The following is a 23,004-nucleotide window of genomic DNA, read 5'->3' on the forward strand; positions in this document are numbered from 1 at the left end:
TTTAGGAAAACAAAACAAAAAAGTGGGCCTGCAGCCGCACACGTCGACCGACTCCCCCTCTGGGTCAGCTAGTGGTGAGGACCTATTTTGGTGCGCCTGTGGGCTCCGCGGCTCAAGAAGACTTGCCCTCGCCCTCCCGCCTTGGCGCTGCTGGGGATCTTTAGGTGCTCCCCTCCCCCAAAGGTTTTAAGTAATCTCTACACCCAGTGTGCGACGGAACTCACAACCCCAGCTCGAGTGGGATGCTCCACGGACCGAGCCATCCAGATGCCCCGGGATCTCTCCTCTTGATGAGATGCTGTTTACATAGAAAAAGAGCCCATTCTTTGGACTCAAGTCCAAGTCAGCCTTTATCAAAACATGTCAGGCCTGCCAGAGTTGATGAATGTGTGTGTGTGTGTGTGTGTGTGTGTGTGTGTGTGTAATCCTCTCAGTGTCCACTCACTAGCCTGCATCTATTTTGGGTATATAGTTTTATCATTGAATAAAAGAAGGTCAAGTTTATGTTTCATTTCAAAGGGAGTCTTTGAAACAGTACCTCCTATTTATTTAGGAGAGAGAGAGAGCAAAGGGCAAAGGGCAGAGAGTCACAGAGAATCTTAAGCAGACTCCACACCCAGCACCGAGTGCTGGGGAGGACAGACCTGGACCTCACCACCCTGAGCTGAAACCAAGAGACTGTAGATTAACCCACTGAGCCACTAAGGTGTCCCTGAAATAGTACCTATCTAGTTGCCTGCTGGTCAGTCACCCACATTTAGGTTCAGTTTGGTTTGATTTGAGGTTTTTTGCAAAACTCAGAGCAAGAATGAAAGGTTAAATGATGTCTCCATCTGCACATAAGCTCTGGTTTCAAATCCTATCATCCAGCACACATTTCCACAGTAGGAGTACAAGGGCAGGTACGTATCAGTCTTTATTCTGATTCACGTAGGTCAGAGAGATGCTCAGACAGACCTTTGGGGAGAGGTTCCCAAATTAGTGCATTCTTCTAAAAATAAAACTGGTTTGTCAGCTCCGAGGGGTAATCACTAAATGGCAAGTCACTTTTAAGCTCTGAGATGTGGGGCTGGGCTGCCAACTCCAAATCTGTTTAGCCTCCAGGATCTGGGTCCCAGGAAACTCTTTCCCTCCTCCTTCTCCTCTGTTTATCTGAACACGGAAGGTAGGCTCAGAAATCAGAGACTCTGGGTGACTGCAGCCCTGAGGGTGCCTCACCTCCCAGGACACAGTGCTCACACTCTGCTGAGAGTTTCGGGCATCCACTGCATGTCCAGCATGACATCCCACCCCTGGCCCTCTGCCCCATGTGTGTCTGAGACTTCCTGGCTCTGTGAAGGCAAGGAATGGCCTGAAATCCAGATCTCCTGTGACCATAAGACCCTCAGATCTGGAAGAGTGGCACTTGTCGGGGCTCTGGCCCCAAGTTCTCAACCTTAGGAGTGTCTGTTGAATAGCCTGCTTGACATGGCCTCAGGTCCTGGCCCAGATGCCTACTGTGCTGCTACCCAGCTCTTCCTTTAGCTTTCCCACTAGTGAATGGTCTTCACATGTGGCTCCCATAGAGCTTCCCCATTTACCCAAATGTAGCAACCTGCCTGGAAGAGCACCCCCAGTTCAGCCGCTTCAAGGCTCAACTCCCTTTTGCTTCTGAATCAGCACTACCCTCTCCGTTCTCAGCCCTGCTGGGGAGCCCTTTGTTACCAGGAGACTTACCTAGAGGAGGAGGCTGTGTCCTCCCTGCCTTCTCAAGATGAGAAGGGAAGACACGAGTCTCATTAACACCCCTGGAAAGGCTCCTCTTGCCTCACTGTCACTCCCAGCGAGTCTTCCATCCCACGCAATTTAGTGGGTCCCTACTTTGTGCCAGGCACCAGGGTCAGGGATACAAAATCACCAGAAGTGGTCCCTGCCCTTGGAGAGCTTGTGGTGTGTGATGGAGGAATGCTCCCTGAAATTCATTCCTTTACCAAATGTGTATTAAACACCAACTATATGCCAGGGCCCATGCCAAGTGCTAAGGGAATCAGTGAAGAAGAAAAGCTAGCCCCAGCCATCCTAATAGTACCACATCCTAGACTCATGGCCCATAGGGGAGACAGACTAATTAATCAAACCAAGTAGAGAATTACAAGTATGATAAAGAGAGTCACAGGATCCTTTAAGCACATGTAAAAAGGTTAGGGAGAAAGTCTGAGTGGGAGGTGAGGGTCTGGGTATGGTGCTTACCTTTCTTCTAAAACATGACCCCAGAGCTTCCAGGATGCTCCTCCCTATACCCTAACCATCACCCCCACACCCAGGAAACCTGCCAGCCCCTCCACATTGTTCCATCTCTGGGGATGCCAGGCACCTTTCCTTGGTGCCTATTGATTGGTGTCAGGAGGTCTCAGTACCCCTCATGGCCACTGATTCAAGTTCCCAGGTCAGCAGGTGGATGGGCCTTCAGGAAGTGGGGCCGCTGTGTCCCAGCCTCTCAAACCCCATCCCAGGAGCTGGGATTGGGGCATTTAACAAAAGAACCTCTAGGAGAGGAACAAAGAGCTGGGGCACTTTCATATTCACACTTCCTGCCACTCCATCGTCTCTCTGACCATCTCATTACACAAGACCTGGCCAGGATAAATCCCCCACCCTCACCCCTCAGGAGAGGGCCAGCAAAGACCCTGGCCTGGAACTTATCCGACAAGACAGCCACTCTAGACACCTGGAACCACCTAGCTTTGGTTCCTCTTTCACCCCACATTCTGGCCTGCGTCTGGGTGGGACTGGCTACCCTGCTTCCAGGTAAGGACTGCACTGCCCAGATAGCTGGGGGAGGGGGGCTCTCCCCTCCCCTGGGAACACTGGGACCACAGCAAAGAGGCTAGAGGCAGCCCCTCCGTGGCTCATCCCACCTGTGGACTGGCTCAGAGAAGGCTGAGGAGCCCTCTACTCCCTCTGAATGGCAGTGGGGAGTCCAGTACCACCCATGGCTGGTAGCTGAAGGGGGTGGGGGTGAGTGCTGTCCACTGTGGGGAGCTTGACTTAGGCCTCAGCTTTAAGGGGCAACAGCGTGGCCAGGGTTTCCAGGTGACCTATGTCCTTGGGCATAGCCTTTCCCTCATCCTCCTTGGTCTCCTCAAGAGGGAACTGCAGGGTGGCCTGCCTGGGAATGTCAGGGTCTACCCACTGACATGCAGGTGCCCTTGCCATAGCCACACAGTAACCAGACGCAGCCTTGAGGAAATGAGGTGGGCAAGACCCCAGGAAGTTGTGTCCTTTGCATGTTGCTTCCTTTTGTCTCTACAGATGTGGATGAGACTGATGTGTGTGTCGTGGGGGCAGGTGTAACCTCCACGTTGTGAAGCCAGAGCCTGGGACCTGGTGGAATGCTTGATGTCCCGGTTTTCCTTTGTGGCGCAGGCTATGAGGGATGTGGGTCTCTCAGCCTCCCTGCTGCCAGCTACTCCACCTCCACAGTGGCTACAAAGCTTTGTAGCTGGATTTGGGTGCCCCCGAAGGCCGCCAGCACAGGCAGAGGGGCCTCTTCTGCTGCTGATGTCTTTGTCCAAGGGGCATGGACAAATGGAGAGGAAAGTTGGAGAATCCCCAGTGCAAAGCCAGAAGGATGCACTGAGCAAAGGTGTGATCCCTGTTATCACTTTTCTGGTTGGGCTTGGATCTCACTCCATTCTTGAGCTGGGGTGCCCCCATGGCCTTCAGGCCTGGACCCTTGGCTCTTGGGCAGTAGAGCTGCCCACTTGTCTGAGTTTCCCACATCAGAAGATGCAGCAAGTCCTCCCTTGAGCTTTTGAACATGGAAGAGGTAAAGATAGCAGCAGGATCCACCCCCCCCACCCCCCCACCCCACCCCCCACACACACACACGCCTGGGGCTCCAGGCAAGGGGTGGGGAGCAAACAAGAGCGGCTTCTGCCTTAGCACTTGGTGGGCCCTCTTTTCACATCGGGTAATTGAGCCCCTCTTTAAGGCATGATGAATGCTCAGCTAATTCTGACTCTGTTAGGTTGGACAGCATTAAAGTATCCTGGGTAGATGCTAGGGATACAGTAATAATAGTAATATCACCATTTTTTATTCTCTTAAGATATGTACTCTGAGCTCAGTGAATTATGTGAATTTTCAGAATCGATCCTTACAACTTTCTAAGAGACATGTGCTGTCATTATCCCCATTTTATAGCTTAGGAAACTGAGGCTCAGAGAAATGAAATTACCAGCCCAAGGTCACACATGGCTAGTTAGGATTAAAATTGATGCCTATTTGTCTCCAGGGTTCATACGTTCCATCCTTCCTACCTACTATCCCCCAGGGCACTGGAGGAAGAGAAGAGGTTGGTGCCATGCTGGCCTCCACCCTTGGTCAAATTCATCCTGCCTCCATACAGATTGTCTTTCTGGTCTTGGAGATGGTGGCCTGATGGGTGGACAATGAGGCCTCCAGATATCATGACCAGGTGACAGCAGCTTGCCCATATTTCTGATGGCTGAGCTCCCCCAACACTTGGGCTAACTGACTCTGCTGCCCCCACCCCACCCCTCATTGGGCCTAGGTGGTGATTTTCCAGACACTGGCACCTGGCAGGCAGGTAGTCATGAGACTGAGGACCCACCCAGAAGGTCAGAGGTGCCCTCTGAGCCCAAAGCCAAATAAAAGTGAGCAGAGGACCTTCCACTGCAGCCATTTGTTTGTGCCATGTGTCCAGGAGCCCACCTAGGCACCCCTGCCACATGACCCAAAACTGCCCTGGCTTCTGCACCGTGGGAAGGTGTGAACCTACAGAGGGCATAGTGGGAATGAGGGGGTACAGAAGTACTGCAAATAGGGTGCCCCGCCAGCACCCACCCCTCACCAGAGGAGATCACAGACCTTTGGGAAAGACAATCACCCCTTGTCCAGAGTAGCCAGGGGGAAAGAAGAGGGTCTTTTTGGAGATTATTACATTCAGTCCTTAAAGCGACACAATGAAGGTGCTGTAATTATCTATTTTACAGACGAGGAAAGCTGCAGCGCGTCCCCGAAGCGGGCATGTGGCCCCATGGTCAGCCCCTCTGCTGTACCACAGCCCTTATTAGGTTTGTGACAGGGGGTTGGGATGAAGGGGAAGAGAAATGGGGTCTCAACCAGGATTTTGGGAAGAAACCAGAGTCACCCCCACTCTTACCCCCCACACCCACAATAAATTGTGAACTACTAAAGCCATGAATGAGGTGGTCCCCACTCATTCACCAAGTCCACTGGAGCACTTCACCTTTCACATGCAGGTCCTATGCAAGCGCCAGGACCCAGCAATGGCACCAGCCCTGTCCTGAGGCAGGTGGCAGTGGTGAGAGGTGACAGATAGTTCAGAAAGCACCTACACTGGAGAGAGCAGGAGCGCTAGATGGCCTGGACAGCCAGCCCGTGCAGCTTGGGACAGGCAGGGGTCAGCGAGGCTTCCTGGAGGGAAGTTCTAAAGAAAGAGAAGGAGCTAAATGAGTGAGACAAAAGTGGCAACGGTGGGGGCGGGGACAGGAGGGGGAGCAGAGCCCCAGAAGCCTAAGTCCTTTGCGGCTGCTAAGAGTTGCAGTTGAGGCAGACAGAGGCAAAAGGAGAGGGCTGTGGGTGGGCAGGCCAGAAATCACAGACCCTAAAGGCAGGGCTTGTGGGTTTCTAAGCCTGAGGAACCTAGGACAGCCAGACACTCTCCCACAATCTCCCCGAGTTCATCACTGTGAACCGGACCGGGAACATTCCAGTGTAATCAAAGCTCAGATAGGCAAGTCCCTGAGGCTGCATGCACTGGGGCCAACTTCCCTCCACCCCCCATCCAAATGCCCCCCAAGCTTGCTTGTTCCTTGCCCAGCCGGGCTGGAGTGGGGGTCCCCAGGTCCCAGGACACTCCTCCAGACCCTCAGAAGGCTGGAGGCCCAGAGTGGGAGAACTGGATGGAGATGGAGGGGAGAGGAATAGAAATGGAGTCAGAGGCCCCACCTGCACCCAAAAGATCCTGCCTGTGGAACAGGACCTGGGAGTGATAGGTTCTCAAGAGGCCCCTGCTCAGGCTGATGTTTCTAGAAAGCGCTGAGGGGCAGGACTTCAGCCCCAACCCGAGCCCCAGTCAGCACCACTGCCCTCTCCCAGCCCAGCCCTGGTCACTCTCAGGGGACAAGGAAGGGAGGGGACAGAGAAGCACAGCCCCTGGCCCTGGAAATGGGTGCTTGTCAGCCACCCGAACTGCAGACTCTGGTTTGAGTTAACAATTTTTATTTCTTTGTGAAAGCGTCCATTCTCTTATTAGCAGTGTTGTGCCTTCAAGGGCAGCACTTTCAGGGTGTGGGGACCAGTATCTTAAGTCCACTAGCAAATATCACCCATTTCTGCCTGAGATTAAAAAGACAAAGATGACCCCTTCCCTCTTTGCAATTGAAGAGCCTCCTCTGTCTCATTCCCCCCAGCTCCTTCCTTCTCCCCTCTGGCTCCCTGGCCCCTAGAAGCTGGGCTGTGGCATTAGCAAAAGTTAAAGACAGAAGCCATGAGGGGGAAGAAAAGAGATTATGCGGCCTCAGGAGAAGAGGTGCCCATCATGTCACAGGCTGGCCAGGTAAGCAGGTGGGATGCTGGAGTGAGCTCAGCATGGGTGACTCTCCCCTGCAGGACCTCTGAGCTTCCTGTATCAGGGCCCAAGGACCCAGTGTCATTATCAGCAGGTGCAGGGAGGGAACCTCCCCTAGTTGACCTGGCTGACCCCCATCTGGGGGCTGGCCAAACTCCATGCAACTCTGTGTGGCCTTATCTCCAAGCCATCATTAATGACAGTGCCAGGAGCCACCGCAGCAGCCACGCAAAGAACATCACATCACTTTCCATCTGTTATCTTTTTAAATCCTCACAAACTTGTGAAGTTTAATGAACCCATTTTACAAATGAGGCAACTGAGGCCCAGAGCACTTCGGTGACCTCCCAAAGCCACACAGTTTCTAAGTGACAGTGTCAGGACTCATACTTAGTCTGACTGCCTCCAGAGCCTATAGGAGGTGGATTAGCTGGGCTACCATTGCTCTTGCCCCAGCACGCCAGCTCACCCCCAAAGCCAAGGCCTTACAGGGCAGTGTCTTCTGTACATCTGTCTGAACTCTGCTCATTGTTTTTGTTTGTTTGTTTGTTTGCTTGCTTGCTTGCTTGTTTGTTTTTAACCTCTGCTTTTCTTGCCCAGTTCTGCCCCAGGTTCTGGCCCACTCTTCCAGAGCTGAGGAGAGAGCAGGACGGACTCAGGAAGGTTCTATGCTCCTCCATCCTCAATGCCCCCAACCCTGCAGTTGTTTAAAACACACAGGATGCAAAGATCTTATCTGCCTTAGACTTGTTCATTGTGCTTATAACACACTTGGCGCATGTCTCAAAAGTACGGGCTGCTGGGGTATCTCATGGGGAGGGGAGCAAGTGGCAGAGTTGGTGCACACTGGCACGTGGGAAGGGGCCTGAACTCGGCTTGGCACAGTGACTGAGCACAATCTGGCCAGCATCAGCGTCACACACACGTCAGAGTAGCCATGGTCACTTTTGTTAGTTAAGATACTGCACTTGGCCCGGAAAAAAGAAAAAAGGGAAGGGGCCCAGCCAACAGGCCAAAGTGGGTGTGGAAGGGGGCACAACAAAATCCTGGGGGCAGAGTTGAGCAGAGATTTGCGGCTCGGGCTGGCAGGAAGGCTTGCCAGGGCCCTGTAGGTGGCCTCTGCACCCTTCTGTTCTCTCCCTGCCTCCCCACTGCTTCCTGCTCTGACCCCACCATGCCTGGGGCACCTGAGACCCCCCTCCCTCACCTCCCAAGAGCACAGGCTTTGGAATGAAAGGAACCTGGGTTTGAATACTGAGATTCTAAGCAAGTTACTTAGCCTCTCTGGATCATGGGTTCCTGAGCTCCCGACTGGCAGAGCCCTGTGATAAAGGAGTTCATGAAAGAAGGTGTAACAATAGTGCCTATGTTTATGAAGTGCCCACTATGTGCCAGGATAGCTCATGTATTATATCACCAAATCCTCAAAACCACCCTGTGATGGTTGGTGCTTCTTAACACCCCCACGTTACAGGCAAGGAGGCTGAGGTTTAAGTAATTTGCCAAAGCTGATAAGCCAGTGGGCTTGGCCCCCAGAGTCCATGCTCCCAGCTACCCTGCTGTGCTGGTGGCTGGTGTGTGAGGGCACTCAGAGCCACCAGCTCACTCCCTAGGCCACTTTGCAGAGAGGCTGCAAAACTTTCTGTAGCAGCCAGGGGTGCTGACCTCAAGCTAGCATGCTGCCCCGGGGTCCCCCCACATAGGCCCTTCTGATCCTGTGGGAGGCCTTTCCTGACCACCTTCTGGCAAGTCTCTTCCTCCTTCCTCAGGGCTGGGGCTGGGGACCTAACATGGTATGGGCATGTTGCCAGGTGACATAAGGGAAGGGCAGCAGATCTCAGGAGGAACCTGTATACTTGGGGTACACTTGTTTTTAAACTGCTCCTTTTGACCCTTGCCTGGCCCAGGATGGGCCTGATGTTCCACTGAGTGATGGAAGCAGAGCTCAGAGGGGCTGTTTAAAGGGAGGGGTTTTCTTGGATACCTACTCATTCCCATTTCTCAGCCCTCAACCCACAAATCACTTCCTGCAGGGAATGGCTCAGGCCAAGCTCTTGTCCTGTCCAGTTAGCACCAACAGTGCTAAGTGTTATTTTAATCACCATCTCCCCTCCCCTCCGGGACTGGGTGCTTCTTGAGGGCAGAGACAAGGTAACTTTGCTCATCACTGCCCCCAGGGCCTGGCACCCTAGCACCTGACATGTGTAAGGTAAACAAAGGCCTGTCTGGGCCCACGGTGTCCCAGGGAGGCTGAGAGGCAGCATGAGGGTGTCCCCAGTGGTGACCACAGCAGAGACAGGTCTGACCCTGATCAGAGGATAAGACCTGCTGTGGGAGACAGGGATGGGCCCCCACCCCCCCCTCAACTTCCTGTGCCAGTTCACAGAAGGAACCAGACCAGAACTGCCAAGGGCAGTTCCCAGTGGAACGGCCCTCTTGGCCCAAGGCTGCCAGCCTCAGCTGGCACCTGCCTTGAGCCCTCGGGCCTCAGCCTCTGTGAAGTTTCCTTTCCCAACAACAGCACCAGCAGTAATAATATTGCCTAAGACTCACCCAGTGTCAGTGTTACTGCGTTCTGGGCCCTGGGCCAAGCGGCCTCCATGATTATCTCTCGGAATCCCCCAAGTGACCTCTAGAGACAGGAGCCTTTTTCACCTTTATCTTACAGGTGAGGAAACGAAAACTCAGAGAGGTTAAGTGACTCCTGCAAAGTGGCTCAGCACATGAGGGGTGGAGGTAAGGTTGGGAAACCAGAGTTCAGGACCAGAAGTCTTAACCCTAAAGCTCTCTCTGCCTCCAGGGCCTGCCTCTCTAATTGGATAGTCTGGGGCCTGTCCCCCCTGCTCAGTGGGCTCAGGCATTACATTCCACCTGCAGGACTGTCAGGAACCTGCAGCCCTCTCTGTCCCACACCCCTGGGGCTCAATAGGGCACTCGTTCATTTACCATGTTGATAAATATTTGTTGAACACCTGCTATGTGGCAGATCTTGTACTAGGAGCCAGGGATGCGCTGGAAAACAAAACCAGACCCAGACCCTGCTCTCATGGAGCATATATTCTGGTGGAAAAGAATCAGACAAATATGTATCCAATTACAAATTGTGATACGTGCCCAGAAGGAAAACTGAAGTTGGTTTCGAGGGAGAACAACACAGGAGGACATCACAGAGACAGCGGGGAGTCCTCCCCCCGAGATGGCAGTTATGCCCTGACACCATTGACAGATGTGGTCGGTTTCACCTGCGCGGTATTAAGAGGTTTCCCTTCCTCCTCTCTCTCTCTCTCTCTCTCTCTCTCTCTCTCTCTCTTTAAAGATGTTATTTATTCATGAGAGAGACACACAGAGAGAAGCAAAAACACAGGCAGAGGGAGAAGCAGGCTCCCTGCGGGGAGCCAGATGCGGGACTGGATCACGACCTGAGCGAAGGCGGAGGCTCTACAGCCGAGCCCCCCAGGCGCCCGCGTTCTCCTCTCCATCAAAGAAAACTGCTGCGGCCCACGGCCATTTTGCCATTTGCGGAGGAAAAAAGCCCCTGAGTTTCCAGATCCTGGTGACCCCAGAGTAAAAGGTGAAGGGAAAATAGAACTTCACTTCTGTGGCTACAACGGAAGGGCCCCGAGCCCCGGGCGGAGCGGACGAGGCTGGCACCCCCGCCCCCCACGCCCTCCCGCCCTCCCGCCCTCGGAAGTGTGGTGCTCTGTCGCCACCTGGTGGCCGTAGCCGACCTGCGGGGACGACCGGGCTCCCCCGTCAGGGGCGGGTTTCGGAGCGCGGCTTCCCTCCCGCGAAGGCCGAAAAAGAGGCGGTGGGCCCGGGTGGCCTCCTGGCGGGGCGCGCGGCTGACAAAGAGCGAGGGTGGAAGGGCAACTGAGGCTTGAGAGTCAACTGACTGGAGGCGACAATGGCCCCATTGTGTCCGGGGCCTTGACCTTGATTTCCTGCCACTTCTCTCCGGCGTGGCATCACCCGGGTCTGATTGGCCGGGCGTCTGCTCCGCGACGGGGCGCGCCCCGGGCTGGAACCCGAGCGACCCGCAAGGCCGAGGTGCGCGACTGTCCCCAGGAAGCCCGGAGAAGGCCGCCTCCTCTCAGAAGTCCTCAGCCTCCCCCCTCTGCACGGCCGGGAGTGCGGGGCCGGCACCAGGCTCGCGCGGAAAGGTGTGGCGCGGGGCGGGGCGGGGCGGGGCGGGGCGGGGTAAGGACTGAGCTGCGATCTGAGACGCTGCTCCAAGTCAGTCATGGGATCCTTGGGCGCCGACTTTACAACCTCCTACCTTTCTGCTGTTGTTGAGGACACACCCACGGTGCCATTCCCATGGTTAAATATATATATATATATATTACAGAGGCGCCGGGTGGCTCAGCGGTTGAGCGTCTGCCTTCAGCTCAGGGTGTGGTCCCGGGGTCCTGGGATCGAGTCCTACAACTGGCTCCCTGCAGGGAGCCTGCTTCTCCGAGCCTCTGCCTGTGTCTCTGCCTCTCTCTCTCTGTCTCGTGAATGAATAAATACATGTTTTTAAAATATATTACACAATACCATAAAAAGCTGTCCCTTTTTCACACTCACCGCCCTCCTCTGGTAACTACTGTTGGTTTCATGAGTGTCCTTCCTAGTCTTGCTCCAAGTATTTTATGAATCTATACATAGGAAAATGTGTGAGTTGGTGTATGGACTCTTTGGGCCTCTATTTTTTTCTCTCTTTCTTTCTTTCTTTCTTTCTTTCTTTCTTTCTTTCTCTTTCTTTCTTCTTCTTTCTTAAGATTTTATTTATTTATTCATGAGAGACACAGAGAGAGAGAAGCAGAGACACAGGCAGAGGGAGAAGCAGGCTCCATGCAGGGAGCTGAATGCAGACTCGATCCCTGGACATGGAAATCCTGACCTGAGCAAAAGGCAGACACCCAACCACTGAGCCACTCAGGCGTCCCTGGGCCTCCATTTTCTAATCTGAAAATGGAAATGAAAATAACAGAAAAGCTACTTGAGGTCATCCATGTGGAGTGTTTATTTAGCTCAGCACCTAGCACTATCTTTCTTGTCATTATCATTGAGCCCTGGGTCCACTTCTGAGGTCCCAATAGAAGCTCTTTCTTACTCCGTAAGCTGTGCTTCCCCCTCCTTCTCCCCTCTAATAAACTGGGTTAAAAATCTGTGTTCCTGGGGCACCTGGGTGGCTCAGTGGTTGAGAGTCTGCCATTGGCTCAAGTCATGATCCTGGGGTCCTGGGATCGAGTCCCCCATGGGGCTCCCTGCATGGAGCCTGCTTCTCCCTCTGCCTGTGTCTCTGCCTCTCTCCCTGTGTCTCTCATGAATAAATAAATAAAATCTTTTTTAAAAAATCTGTATCCCCTAATGCCTGTGTTTTTTTAAAGCTAGAAAGAGCATCTTCAGCTAGCTTCTAGCTGTTTTGTACCTGTTCTTCCCTGCCCTCCACTTCCTTCACCCCCACACCTCCCCTTACCTTCCATGTTTGACCTGATGCGACCACTCACCCCACGGTAGGGAGATCATCCCACTCTGTGCCAGAGGGAGAGACTTCCGCCTGCACATGGTGCTGCTAAACCCACGGTGACTCTACCTAAAAGCTGTCCCCTGGGTAGAGGTAGGGCTAGTGGCTCAAAAGGGAGAGCGCTCTGTGAAAGGCCAAGTGGCAGAGCAGGTAAGTGCAGGGCTAGCTGGCACAGCACCCCAGGGGTGGCCAAGGACAAGTCCCTTCCCCTCTGCGAGCCTCAGCTCCCTCACCCGTACCATGGGCTCCTAACAGGAGCCACCACATTCAACTGCTATGAGAATAACACAGCCCCCATGGAGGGACCCGGCGCTGAGAAAGCTACATGGTAGTTATTATGAGGTAGGAAAAACGAAGTGTCATGTTTATTTAGCATTTTTAGGCTTGCAAAGGGAATTTATAAGTTCTTCCTTCTCTTTAAGAGGAGCTAATCCAAAAAAATAAAAATAAAAAAATAAAAGGAGCTAATCCTCAGAGAAAGAAGTTTGGTTTTGATTGACAAGTCTCCAGAGAAAGGGAAATTCCTTCACTTCCGCTTCTGTTGGAGCAGCCAGTTTTCACTTCCTGACACTGTTGCTTGTTCACTTCCTGACACTCAGGTCCCTGAGATGGGCCACAGAGTCTCCCTGGCCAGACAGCACCAGGATGCAGGACACTACAGGACCTCGCCGTTCCAGATGATGCAGCAGGGAAACAGCAAATCGATGTGAGTAAGATAAGGCCAAATTACCCATCAAGCAGGTGCTCTGTGCCCAGTCTACCACACCACACTGCACAGCAAAGGGTCTGTTTCCCCTATTGGGGAAAAAAAACCCTTACTGCACATACTAGCTAATACTCAGTGCTTATTAGATCCCAAGTGTAAGCACAATGAACAACCTAGGACGGAGACGATCTTTGCCCTCATGTAGCTTGCTTTTTTAATGGTTCTGCACGTGATAACTTCCTCTGCTTTTTTTCCCCTATTTTTTGGTATAACTTACACACATTAAAATTCACCTTTTTTAGTGCAAAGTTCTATGAGTTTTGACAAACACAGTCATGTAACCATCATCACAATCAAAATATAGAATATGTTCATCACCTCCTGAATATTTTGTTACTCTTTAGTGGCCAGCCCCTCCCCCCATCTCCAGCCATTGGCAGCCTTTAATTTGAGGGCTATCCTTGTATTTTGACTTTTACAAAATGGAATCTTTCAGTATATAGCCTTTTGAATCTGGCTTCTTTACTTAGCATGATGTTTTGAGATTTATCCCTATTGTTATACATATCAGCAGTTCATGCCTTTTCCTTTCTTTCAAATTTTTATTACAAAAATGTTCAAATATGAAGTTAAAAGAATAATGCAGTGAACGCCTATAAACCTACTACCTAAATTCAATAATTGTTTCTATTTTGCTATATTTTAAAATGATGTCTATACATAGGCATATATTTGGAACCATTCAAAAGTACTTTATAGACCTTGACACTTCCCCTATAAAACTTCAACATGTGTTACCTAAGAATGAAGACAATTGGTAAGCATATCCCACTGAGCAAGTTGACAAGGATTCTCAAGTGCCATCTACTACCCATCCATTTGTAAACATCCCCTATTTCAAAAAAAAGTCTTTTGTAACTTTTTACCCAACTGTCAGAACTTTGTTTCTTAATTTTTAGTTTGAAATAATTATAGACTCACAGGAAGATGCAAAAAATTAGAGTCTTGTGTAGCATTTAACCAGCTTCCTGCAATGGTGACATCTTAAAAAGAGCTGTAGGAAACTCTCCAAATCAGAACACTGACATTGGTACATTACTGATAATCACACTGCAGACCTTATTCTGTATTCACCATTTTATAACCTGCACTCATTTGTGTGTATGGATGTGTGTATAGTTCTATGCACTTAATCTTGTGTATGGATCTGTGTATCTACCACCACAGCCGTGGTAGGTAACTGTGACCTCACCATGGAAAGATTCTCTAGTTCTACCTCTCTGTAGGGACACTCACTCTCACTTCATGCTTCCCTGTCCCTGGTCTACTAAGTTTTTCTCTGACTCTGCAGTCTTATCATTTTGATAATGTTCTATACATGAAATCATACAGTAGTATGCCACCTTTTGAGATTGAAGTTTTTTTTCACTAAGCATACTGCCCTTGAGGTCCGTCTAGTTTGTCATGTGTATTATCACCAGTCCATATCCTGTAATGGCTGAGTAGTAAGCATTCTTACACAGATGGACTGCAGATTAGCTGTCCTCCAGTTGAAGGACATGTAAATTGTTTATGATAAATAAAGTTGCGGGATCCCTGGGTGGCGCAGCGGTTTAGCGCCTGCCTTTGGCCCAGGGCGCAATCCTGGAGACCCGGGATCGAATCCCACGTCAGGCTCCCGGTGCATGGAGCCTGCTTCTCCCTCTGCCTATGTCTCTGCCCCTCTCTCTCTCTTTCTCTGTGACTATCATAAATAAATAAAAATTAAAAAAAAAATAAAGTTGCAAACATTTGGTACAGGTTTACGTGAGAACTTAAGGCTCATTTCACTTGAGTAAATACCTAGGAGTAGGATCGCTGGGTTGCACAGTTAAGTCTGTCCTTCTGTGAATCTGCCAAAATCTTCTGCACACTGGCTCACATTCCCAGCAGCATGTGTGAGAGTTGTCATTGCTCTGCACCCTGCCAGTCCTAGCTATTACCACTTTTTCAAAAAAATTCTAGCCGTGGGGCACCTGGGTGTCTCGGTTGGTTAGGCATCTGTCTTCAGCTTGGGTCGTGATCCCAGGGTCCTGAGATCAAGCCCCACATCAGGCTTCCTGCTCAGTGGGGTAGCCTTCTTCTGTCTCTGTCTCTGTCTGTCTGTCTGTCTCTCTCTCTCTGCCCTTCCCCCACCCATGCTCACTCACCTCTCTCTCTCTCTCTCTCAAATGGATAGATTAAAAGTAAATAAATTCTAGCCATTTTAATATATGTGTGACGATATCTCCCATAACTTTTAAATCATAAATAAAATCAAGTTAAAACTCTTCTTAAAGCCCTCTAGTGGCTTCCCATCACAGAATCAAATTCAAACTCATTTCTGAGGCCTGCCAGACTGGCTTCCCCCACCTCTTAGAGACTCTGCCTCTAGTTCTGGTACAGCCCCAGTGAACTCCTGTGGTTTCTCCAACGCCCTAAGCTAGCTAGCTTTCCCTCAAGGCTTTTCTCTCCTAGTTCCTTTTGCTTGGAATGTTCTTGCCTCAGGTATCCACATGGTTCATTCTCTCTAACACCAGCTTCTCAGAGAAACTTGCTGATGGTCAAAATAAGCCCTATATCTGCACTCATCTTCACAATTCTCTTACCCTGTTTTATTTTTTTTCCTGGCACTTACCTCTTCTTGGTATAATATGTGTCAGTCACTGAATTGCTTGCTGTCTGCCTCCCTTACACAGGCAGGGATTGGCTTTGTATGACTATCTCCACTGCTTAACACAATGCTTGGCACAGTGGAGACACTCGATAAATACTTGTTTAATGAATGTGTGTCAGAAACTTGTGACCCTCTTGTCATCCTTCTGACCCACCTTTTACTCATCTGGCATCCTGGCAACCAGCTTGGAGCAGGTGGAAACCACTTGGTTTAGCTGCTCCCCAGGACTCTTGCTTTCTGCTCAGGGCTTCTGTCTGCAGGTCTGAGGTTAATCCTGCTGGGGCAACCCCTGACCAATGGAGCTCTATTTGGTCAGGGGATGTTTACTCTCTTCTCTAACACTGGGTAGAGGTTCTCAGGTGCAGACCTCCGCAGGATGGAGCCCCCGTTGCCCACAGTGGTGACCAGCTCCATAGCACACCACGTCCTGGCTTTCTTTCCTTCCCATCTGCTCTCTCCACCCGCCTGCTCCTGTTCCCTAGAATCAGTGCTGGAAGTGACTTGCAAATAAGCCCTTTCTCTGCTTTCTCTACCTGCGAGGAGGTAGCAGGGATGGAAAAAAGCCCAGATTAAATTAGAACAAATATATGGAGCCCATAGTCTAGTGGGAGAGACAAATAATACTTTTAAAAAAGAAACAAAATTTAAATAACTACAGTTGAAGGGATAGAATTTTCAACAAATGGTGCTCTAGTAACTGAATATCAAAAAGGAAAACAATGGGTCTCAATCCCTACCTCACAACATACTTGAAATAGATCAAAGAACTAAGGATTTAATAAAGAAAAACTATAAAGCTTCTAGGAGAAAATTGACATGACCTCAGGATAGGCAGAGTTCTTTTAGATCACAGGTAGAACTAATCATAAAAGGGGGCAGAAGCAGCATTAAGAATATGAAAGGTAAGTCACAGAATAGAAGAAAGTTTTTTGATACATATATTTTTTTAAGATTTTATTTATTTATTCATGGGAGACACAGACTGACACAGGCAGAGGGAGAAGCAGGCTCCCCTACGGGGAGCCCGATGCGGAACTTGATCTCAGGACCCTGGGATCATGACCTGAGCCGAAGTCAGATGCTCAACTACTGAGCCACCTAGGTGCCCCTCATTACATATTTTTGACAATAATTTGCATGCACAGCACACAGAGAAATATATAACTCAAGAAGAAGGCAAAAACCAAATTAAAATATGGCAAAAAACTTTGGCAAATACTTTAAAAGAAGATATACAGGGCAGCCCTGGTGGCCCAGCAGTTTGGCAGCTACCTTTGGCCCAGGGTGTGATCCTGGGGACCCAGGATCAAGTCCCACGTCGGGCTCCCTGCATGGAGCCTGCTTCTCCCTCTGCCTGTGTCTCTGCCTCTCTCTCTCTCTCTCTCGCTCTTTCTCTGTGTGTCTGTCATGAATAAATAAAAATAAAATATTTTTTAAAAATAAATAAAAAATAAAAGAAGATATACAAATATCCATAAGCATGTGAAAACTTGTCCAATATTACTAGCCATTAGGAAAATGTAAATTAAAAACATGAGATGACACCATACACCCATTAGAATGGCTGAAATTGGAAAGAATGGTAGTAGGTGTTGATAAGGATATGGACCAACTGGAATTCTCATATGCTGCTGGTAGCAGTGTGAAATGGAAAAACACTGTGGAAAGAAGATTGGCAGTATCTTATAAAAATTTAAACATATACATACCATCTCCCCAGTGATCTCCATTATACTTATTTACCTGAAGGAAATAAAAATGGAGGTCCACAAGAAGACTTGAACATGAATTGTCAAAGCAGCTTTATTTATAATAGCCCCAAACTGGAAATAGCCTAGGTGTCCATCAATAGGCAAAGAGATACATTGTGGAATATTCATACAATTTCTTGGTACTCAATAAAAAAAACAAATACTGATAAGTGCTACAACATGAATAAACCTCCAGAACGTTAAGCAGAGTAAAAGAAGCCAGATTGAAGAATATATACCATATGATTACATTTATTATTTTTTTAGGATTTTATTATTTATTTTAGAGGGGGAGAGAGAGCACAAGAATGGGGGGGGCAGAGGGAGAAGGAGGAGTAGGCCACCCACACACACCAACAGGCTGTGGGACTATGACTCCAGCCAAAGGCAGACACTTAACTGAGTAAGCCACCCAGGTGGCCCCATATGATTACATTTAAATGAAGTTCTAGAACAAGCAAAAGGAAGCCATGGGAACAGGAAGTAGGGAGTGGTTGGCTGGGGCTGGTCATAGGTGGGTAGGGAGTGGGGAATATTGACTGGAAAGAAGGATCAGGAAAATTGGATAGGTTTTGGAAATTATATCTTGAGTAGAGTGGTGGATATATGAATATTTGTTAAAACTCGTCTTTTATTTATGTAAATTACACTTCAATAAGGCTCGTTTTATTTTACTGTTTTTTAAAGATTTTATTTATTTGAGCGAGAGAGCAAGCACAAACGGGGAGGGGCAGAGGCGAGGGAGAAGCAGACTCCCTGCTGAGCACAGAGCCTGATGTGGGACTCAAGCCCAGGACCCCGGGATCACAACCTGAGCTAAAGGCAGACGCTCAACTGAGTGAGCCACCCAGGTGCCCCATAGGCTGATTTGAAACAAGAGGTAGCTATAGCGTGTGATGAGTGCTCCAAAGGGAAGAAAACAGAGTACCATAAGAGAAAAAATGGGGAAGTAAGACTACTTTTGATTGGTTGAGCAAGGAAGGACTCTTGAGGAGGTGACATGGGAGCAGAGATCTGAATATCAAGATGGAGTCAGCCATGGAAAGATCTAGGGGAGTGCATTCTAGGAAGAGGTCACTGCAGGAACAAAGACCCAGAATCAGGAAGGAGTTTGGTGCTATTGGCAACAGTCCGAAGGCCAAGTGTAACTGAAGTGGTAGGAGACAGGGTGGAGAGGGGGGCAAGAACCGGATCATGAAGGACCTTATCAACCCTGATAAAGGTTTAGAATTTGAAATGAATAAAATGCACATCTCTCTAGTGGGTCTAGTAGGGCAGAAACACATAAGCAAATAAAAGCAAAATAGGGTCATGGGTGATATATATTTGGGGAGTGTACGAGGATAAAGGAGGGACTAGTCAGCACTCCTGGGAAGACTTCTTGGAGGAGGTGACATTTCAGTCAAGATTTAAGGAAAAGCAGCAGAGGAGAAAGGATATTACAGTGGAGGGTACTGTGTCTATACAAGCCCAGAGGCATGCAGCCCCACAGAACATTCGAAGACCTGAGCATAATGTCAGTCTGCTTGGAGTTTTCTGTAGGAGTGGAAGTGGCAGGAGACTGAAAGCTGTAGGGAGAGGCTTTTGAGCCTGTCAGAAGACAGAAAAACCCTAAAGAATGTTGAGTAAGGGAGTATCAGGACCAGGTGTACATTTCAGATCAAGACCTCCAGAAGGGTCAGGTGGAGAGCAGGACCACTGGTTCTGAAGTGACATCACGGAGAAGGCCTCAACAGGTCGGGCAGGAAGAAGGGCAAACTCTACAAAGAGGTGACTGGGCCTATCCTGAAGCTGGAGGCCCAACTGGCCTGTGGCTTGAAGGCCTATCTCCCCTGGGGGATAATGATCCAGGTAAGTAGGACAGATGAGGAGAAACAGGTTGAGGAGAAGATATGCAGTTTGAGGCAGCAGAGGGCCAGAAATGCTAACTTCAAAGTGCACCTGCTGCTCCCTTGGAGGGCTTGTTAGGCCAATATCCCCAGGCACTGGTCCCAGTGAGTCAGAAGCAATAGGTCTAGAACAGAGCTCAAGAAACTGCATGTGTACAAAGTGCCAAGTGCCACTCCCACTCTGACGCTGGTAGACGCCTTACCTATGGGACTGCCAATTTGGTCTCTCCAGGGGCCTGGAGCAGGAGGCAGGGCAGGTACATTCTCATCTGGAATGTGGCCAGAGCAGTACAGCAACCCGAGCAAAGGTGGCGTCTAAAATAAGGCTCTGGATGTAGTGATGTAGTGAGAGCAAAGATAGCTTGGGTTTCCACTGCTGCAGCTAAAGAATTGCAAGAGAGAGGCCCTGGTTATGATGTGTAACTCCTGATTACCTGCCCAGGGAGCCACAGAAACTCGTGATGGGGCCATGATTAAAGCATATGTCTGCATCTGCACCCTCTCTTGTGTTGCAGATGTTGGGGGCATGATGGGATTTACAGTGGTGGTGAACTCTGCATGAGTTCCGGGCAAAGAGAGCAGCTTCTACCAACCAACCTTCACTACAGCTCTGTGTGCTCAGTCCTATTATTATTCCCATTTTACAGATGAGGAAACGGAGGCCTCGAGACATTTAGTAAATTGTTCTGGGTCCCAAGGCCATGATTCAGGAGAACCCACGCTGGAACATAGGACTCTGGACTTCTCTAATCATAGCCTTGCCCTGCCTCCATAAGTCATTCCATTTCTTAATCTTAATTGATCTTCCAAGTAAGGGAGAGGGCATAGTACAAGTTTTCTCTGTTTTGTCCTGCTCAGAAAGTATCTAGGTCCTTACTCTGTGTGTTTTCCAAAGAAGAGGCTCCCAGGGCCCAGAGGAGCTGGGACTTAAAGCCTCATGGTGCATAGGGAGTTGTCAGGTCCCAGGCAGGAGCCCGTGCCTAATCTTCTATTGCTTCCACAGCAGTGCCACCTGTCTCCAGTAGCAGGAGGTGGATGAGGCGGCAGCAGCAGCAAACCTGTCCCCAGTGCAGTGCAGTCCTGTTTGGCTGTGATGAAATACTCATGGCATATGGCTGCAGAGTTACTATCTTGAGAGCAGACAGAAATGAGATTTTTCATGTGCCAGATTTCACTCCCTCTCTGAAACAATTCTTGTAGTAAACAGAGGTTTCCTGGTTTTAAGATCTACAGGATGGGAATTCCTTTACACTTTTTAAGTAAAACTATTGTCTTGCAGAGTTTCATTCTATTGATGGTGCAAATGTTTTTTAAACACAGAAGCTCTTCTGTGTCCCTCCCTTCCCCCAGAAGCCAGGACAGGAGGAGGCGCTGCCACCAACTCTGTTCCAACCCCAGACCACCCCGGGATGAGACCTCCCCATGTCCCATGGCTGTCATCCCTTGGCAAATGGGATGGGGAAGAGGAAAGGCTTGCTGAGTGTGGGAGGCCACAGGGTGGAGAAGGCAAGGAAGGGCCAGGAAGCAAGTAGAATGTGACTTTTAGGAGGAGAATTATTTTGAACTATGTCTTTTGCTCTGACAGCATAATGATCATTATTAGGACCTCAGATGTAACACGAAGCCCGCCCTGAAGTTAAATTTTCCCTTTCAGATAAGCGTGGCCTGTCAACCCACCATAGGATGGTTCTATGCCAACCTCCTCCATGTTGGGGGGGGGGCAGGGTGGGGTTGGAATGTTCAGCTGCTTCCTCACTCTTACCTTTCATTAAGAACTTTGCTTTCTCTTTTTTTTTTAGTAAACAAGGCACCGTTTTTCTACCTTAGCCTTATGAAATCAACCTGAGAAATGCTTTGTGCAAGGACCACAGCTGTTTTTACAGCTCTCTACCTACATTTCTACCCAGCTGCTCTCTGGAATCTCACCACCCCAGGGACCCTCCTGGACACGCTGTTACCTCTAATAGAGCGGCAGACCCAGAGCCCGAATTATGCCCAGACAGATTATTTTTGGCTTTCACAGTGTTATAAAAATCACTTTTCACATCAAAATCCTGTTTGTGGGCTCCTCTTGAAAAATCTGAAAATGTAGCTGCAGTGAAACACATTTCCCTGTGACAAGTGGCTGGAGCTGAGTAATAGCGGCTCCCTTTGCACTGAGTTTGTTCCCTGGTTTGCCACAGTCCCCACCACTCTCCTTCACCTCCCATCCACTGCCTAAGAGAGAGTAGCAATTAAAAGGCAGATACAGAGATAAGAATTTCAGTCCTAATACTACCACTCATGGTCTGTGGCTCCTTGAGCAGGTGTCTACATCTCTCTGAAGCCTGTTTTTAATCGGTAGGAAGTGGAGAATCATCCATGTATGCAGAGCACTGGCAGAAAGTCTAGGCTAGAGGAAGCACTCACTGAGACTTTGCCAAGTTTGTTAAAGGTGTATATGGACACACTATTGCAAATATAAGCTTCATATAAGCAAGGATTTTCTAAATCTGTTTTGTTTATTCCTACATCTTCTGAGTTTGGGATAGACCCTGGCACATGGTAGGCACTTAGCAAATGGGTTGAATAACTATGTGAATTTAATGTTACCATGAGTTCTTATGCTTCATGTATCATGTGCTAAATTATTATTATCCATCCATTTTAAAAATATAAATGCAAATGGATATAAAGGTTGATTATTTCAGAGCTAGTCTTCAGAGCTGTTGATGGAGATTTCATTGCCATATTCCACTGAGTAGCTGCTTAAGAGAAAAATGTGTTTTCCTCCAGGACTGGGATCCTAAGATCATTATCCGAATACCAGGCCACTTAAGAAATCAGTGCTTCAGAAAGTCACAATTAGAAATGCACGCATTTGTGTAACGCTTCTTGAGAACTCAAGGTGCTTTACAAACATGTAAAGCACTAAGTGCTCCCGAAGCACTTTCCTCAGAAGTAATACTTTCAGAGAGGATAGTGCATTTAGGTAAAACCAATGGAAGTTTCTATGCCACGATCTCAACAAGGCTCAACCTCTGAGTGCTGAAATTTGCTCCCCGCTGGATGCTGCTTTCCTGGAAATACAGAAGATAGGTTGACTCTCAACTTGATTCAATGTTAACCTATTGGTCCGTTGCATTACTTGTGCCTTCAGGAGCCTTCCATTGACTTGTGGTTTGGGTATTGGCGGCCTTTAGGGGTCAGCTGTGTTTTTTGTTTGCTTGGCATCGGCTTCCTCATTGTGGTAACTAAACTTCAATTTTCCTAGGGAAGCCCTTCCTTGTACACTTTCAACTGTAGGGTTTAGTGGTGGCTTAATCTCACTGGTGCTCAGCTCCAGAGGAGAGCATGGAAGTAGCCAAGGTGTCACATCTCTTGGCTCCAGCCAAACATTCAGAAAAAACCCAAGTTACCCAAAGCCAATGCAAACAATGAGACTCCAACCTGGAGCTTTTCTTAAGACTATTGGGAAAGAGAATGCCTTTTGTTTGCTGGGACTTTTTGCTGTGGGAATGTAATTCTGACACTGCCAGAGGCACCACCTGAGAATGCAGAGAAAAGAGAGCTGAGCCAGAGAAAGCAAGAGAGGAGATTTCTGGTGATAGTATTTGAGTGGCTATATACAGCTACACCTGAAACTTGCCTCTGGATTTTTGGTTTCATGAGCCAATAAATAAAATTTCTCTCCTTTTTTCTTAAAAAACCAATTTGAATAGCATTTTAGTCGGTTGCAATGAAGGCATTCCTGACTAGCAGATTAGAATTTGAAAAAGTAGATCAGAAAAAGAAACACAAAACTGTGACACCCCTTGCTCAGATGAAAACTGAAACCTTGAATGTGGCCACAAACAAACTGATGAGTTTGCCT

General features: G+C 49.0%; 1 long non-coding RNA gene across 1 annotated transcript; it reads left to right on the plus strand.

Annotated features, from left to right (window-relative positions):
* The first annotated feature begins 10,300 nt into the window (after positions 1 to 10,300).
* Positions 10,301 to 21,203, plus strand: LOC140633498 (uncharacterized). The gene is made up of 3 exons (XR_012031115.1): positions 10,301 to 10,758; positions 12,710 to 12,816; positions 20,951 to 21,203. It is a non-coding gene; the product is annotated as an uncharacterized lncRNA (long non-coding RNA).
* Positions 21,204 to 23,004: the final 1,801 nt, after the last annotated feature.

Source organism: Canis lupus, chromosome 5 (assembly GCF_048164855.1).
Source record: "Canis lupus baileyi chromosome 5, mCanLup2.hap1, whole genome shotgun sequence".
Taxonomy (NCBI): domain Eukaryota; kingdom Metazoa; phylum Chordata; class Mammalia; order Carnivora; family Canidae; genus Canis; species Canis lupus.